This window comes from Cebus imitator, unplaced genomic scaffold (genome assembly GCF_001604975.1).
Source record: "Cebus imitator isolate Cc_AM_T3 unplaced genomic scaffold, Cebus_imitator-1.0 Scaffold109, whole genome shotgun sequence".
In the NCBI taxonomy this organism is placed as follows: domain Eukaryota; kingdom Metazoa; phylum Chordata; class Mammalia; order Primates; family Cebidae; genus Cebus; species Cebus imitator.
Genome location: NW_016107424.1, coordinates 5522869 through 5527558, shown reverse-complemented (window position 1 = coordinate 5527558; position 4690 = coordinate 5522869).

The following is a 4690-nucleotide window of genomic DNA, read 5'->3' as shown; positions in this document are numbered from 1 at the left end:
TTTTTTGAGATGGAGTGTTACTCTGTTGCCAGGCTGGAGTGCAGTGGTGCCATCTTGGCTCACTGCAACCTCCGCCTCCCAGGTTCAAGCGATTCTCCTGCATCAGCCTCTGGAGTAGCTGGGATTATAGGCGCCCGCCACCATACCCAGCTAATTTTTGTATTTTTGGTAGAGATGGGGTTTCACCATGTTGGCCAGGATGGCCTTGATCTCTGCCCACTTCGGCCTCCAAAGTAACCTACATTGCCTCTACTTTGAAGGGACAAAGTTGTCCTGGTATTTTTCTCTTTTATTATTTCATTATAAGTATCCTAAAACTTACATACATTGCCTATGTTTGGCATTCCATAACATAAGAGTCCCTCAATGTCAGAAAAATGTGTGTGAGTTCCCATTTTTGTTGGCAATGTACTTTATAAGCTTTTTAATATAGTACAATTTTAAACTAAAATGTAGAAAGAATATTATGTTTATATACAACTGCAGAAATTATTAACTGTTGTAATTTAAGCTGAAAATGCAACTATTTTAATATCAGTATAGAAGAAAAGTATAGTTTCTAATCACCTGTAATTTTAAAATGCAAAGCCTATAAAACTTTCAAGATGTTTGCCTATTTGTTTTTAATATTTATAATAATTTTCTGCAAGTAGCTATTGTTAAGCCAGGTAACTTCTTTATTTGAACTGTATTATACTCGCAGACCCTTATTCTGCCTAGAAATGAGTAAGTAATAAATAATTACTCTGTATTTATTTACTTCTTTTATTTTATAGTAAAATATTCCATTTGAATGGACATTAATTTGAAATCATTTTGATGACTTTTTTGGGGTAGGGGGACAGGGTCTCTCTCTGTTGCACAGACTAGAGTGCAGTGATCTGGTCATAGCTCACTGCAACCTTGAACTCCTGAGCTGAAGCAATCCTCCCACCTCAGACTCCCAAAGTACTGGGATTATAAGTGTAAAGTACCATGCCCAGACAAAAAAAAAAAAAAAAATTTAATGTCAGCAGAAAAGTTTCCAACCATCCAATTAAACAGATAATTTGTTTACACTGAGGAGGAGAAGCATGCGATAACTCTGATGTGTGTGTATGTGTATACACGGATGTGTAAAGAGAGTATGTGTACATGCATGTGTAAAATAGCATGGGTATTCAAAGGAACAGGTCCAAGTTTAGGAAGAACAGGTCATGTTGACTTGGTGGTATATGCCCAGAACTTGTTTGTTGATGTCAATAAACTTAGTACCCTTTTTTGGCGGGGCCAGAGAAGATGTCATCAGACTGTAAATCTGAATTGCTTTCTCTCTTTTTCTTATTGATATTTAAGAGTATGAAAGAAGAAAAAAGGTCGTTTTGTCCAAAAGTATTGTGATAAAGCTTAGTCATAAATTTCAAATGCTGATATTTATCAGCTGTAATGTTTTAACAAAATCTCTATCAGCCAACCTAGTGCTCCCAGTAGTCAGCAATATCTCTTGTATATTGCTTGTATAAAATAGTTCCGCATGCAAACAAAAAATTTAAAATACACAGTCTCTTTAGAGGTTTCACATCTTATTGCATCTCTTTTAGAAAAAAGAAAAAAGATTGCATTATATATATATATATATATATATATATATATATGCACGCATGGTAATTAAATTTGACTTTCCCCAAATGCCTTGAGAAAAGAGATGACAAAATGAGATGTGACAAAATCAGAGTTCAGAGTCATGTGCCTTAGAAAGTTATGTGACGTTTTGGGCTTCATTCGCCTTATCTATATGAATTATAATACTGCTTTTGTAAGTTTAAGGATTAAATCGTATAACATGTAAAAAGTGATTAGCATAGTGTTTGGTTCAGAATAGGTGCTTAATAAATGTTCTCATTCTTTTTTATTATTATACTTTAAGTCTGCAGTACATGTGCAGAACGTGCCAGTTTGTTACATAATTATACATATGCCATGATGGTTTGCTGAACCCATCAACCCATCATCTACATTAGATATTTCTCCTAATGCTATCCCTCCCTTAATCCCCCACCCTGAGGCAGGCCTCTGGTGTGTGATGTTCCCCTCCTTGTGTCTGTGTGTTCTCATTGTTCAGCTCCCATTTAGGAGTGAGAACATGTCATGTTTGGTTTGCTGTTCTGTGTTAGTTTGCTGAGAATGATAGTTTCCATCTTCATGCATATCGCTGCAAAGGACATGAACTCATACTTTTTTATGGCTGTGTAATATTCCATGGTGTATATGTGCCACATTTTATTTATCCAGTCTATCTTTGATGGGCATTTGGGTTGGTTCCAAATCTTTGCTATTGTGAATAGTGCTGCAGTAAACATACGTGTACATGTGTCTTTATAGTAGAATGATTTATAGTCCTTTGGGTATATACATAGTAATGGGATTGCTGGGTCAAGTGGTTTTTCTGGTTCTAGATCCTTGAGGAATCGCCACACTGTCTTTTATAGTGCTTTGTTCTCATTCATTTTCCTTATAAAATGAATACTGTCTAAATTGAAGTAATAGTGTGGCATGTTTCTTACAATATGTCACTTGTAAAGATGTTTGTTTTATTTATTCCCTATGAGAAAAGCAGCAATGCAATCATTATTTTTATAACTAGTGACTGTATGCATGGCAAGCTTTATTTTATGTAAGTTGAAGCCACAACTTTCCTATTAAAAAAAAACAAAAGATACTCCTCCTAACCTGCCTCTTTCTGTGTGACTTAAACCTAAGTGGGTCATCATCAAGGCATTCGGGCCTTTCACAGTATCTTTTCAGTTTCATCTGCCTCTGCTTTCCTCCTCTTCCAACCAAACTGTCTACCTGCTGTTCCTCAGATATACTCCCTCATCTTATCCTATCAATCAAAATCCAACTTATTTTTCAAAGGCAGTATCTTGTACATCAGCAGTTCTCAAAGTGAGTTCCACTCTCAGGGGTCTTTCAGCTGGTCCACAAGATCAAATCTACTTTCATAACACTAAGATGTCAATTTCCTTCTTCACTGCGTTGACCTATGTGCAGATGGCGGAAATGGCGGATAGCACTGCTGGCACCTCACTTAGCACCATTCAAAGCAGTGATGCTGTGCACCTGCCATCAAAAAAGCCAGTTTCACGTAAGAATATTCTTGAGAAAGGCAGTAAAAATTATTATCTTAGCCTTCAATAACATGTCTTTTTAATATTCTGTGTGACTAAATGGGAAGTACAACTAAAGCACTTGAGCAATTGTCTGAGTTGTGAGCTGAATGAACTGTTTTTCGTGGAACCCTTTTTTGCCTAAAAGAACAGCTGATAGACAAAAACTATGAGTATTCAGAAAATTAATAATGTGAGTCTCCTCCAAGAAAATAACTGACAGAATGTTAAGTGAAAATTAGAATTTCAGAAAATTTGTATTCACTGCGAACATGTCCCTATTATTTAAATTCTTTCCAGATAAGACTAGTGGTGATATTAACAAGCAATTTTTATACTATATAATGAAATGTAACAATATTTGGAAGCTCTGTATAATTCAGCAAACTAATATTGCCAAGGAACCAATACATGATATAACAAAACTATACATTTAAAATGCAAGATAGATCAATAGATTTTAACATTACTGCATACTGAAAGCTCATTTGATATGATTTCAGTTTCTACATCGCAGCTAACTTTTAAAAAACTACTACTTGTGAAGTTTTGATGTAGTATTGAAAAATAGGCACACTTATCTGAAAAGGCTATTACTCTCCTCTTTTCCAACTGTATGTCTGCATGAGGCTGAGTTGTCTTCTAAGGCTTCAACCAAAACAACCTATCTCAGGAGAGTGAATGCAGCAGTAAATATGAGAATCCAGCTGTCTTCTGTTAAGCCAGAGATTAAACAGAGCAGCAGAAATAGAAAACAGATGCCACACTTGTCACTGTATTTGTTTTGGAAAATACAATTATTTTCATTAAAATGTGATAATATATAATGGGTTTATTATTTTGAAGTATGTGTAATCTTAATGTATATTTTTAGTTTTCTTAGTTTTAATTTCTAACACAATAAAAATCACTAGATATAATCACAAAAAGAAACAAGCTCTTGGGGTTAAGAATATAAAAGGGCCAAAAACATATACTGAGGAAAAGACAATAAATGATGCTAGGAAAACTTGCTATACCTCTGGAGAAGAATGAAACCAGACCCCTATCTCTTGCCATATACAAAAATCAAATCAAAATGGATTAAATATTTAAATATAAGATCTCGAACTATGAAACTAGTAAAAGAAACACTGGGAAACTCTCCAGGACATTGGTCAGGGCAAAAAATTCTTGAGCAATATCCCATAAGCACAGGCAACCAAAGCAAACATGGACAGATGGGATCACATCAAGTTAAAAAGTTTTTGCACAGCAAAGGAGGCAACTAACAAAGTGAAGAGACAACCCTCAGGATGTGTGAAAATATTTGCAAACTTTCCGTCTTACAAAGGATTAATAACCAGGATGTATAAGGAGCCCAAACAGCTCTATAGGAAAAAAAACTAATAATCTGATCAAAAATGGGGAAAAGGTTTAAACAGACATTTCTTAAGACATACAAACGACAAGTAGGCATATTAAAAAGTACTCAACATCATTGGTTGTCAGAGAAATGCAAATCAAAGCCACAGTGAAATAGCATCTCATATCAGTTAAAATGG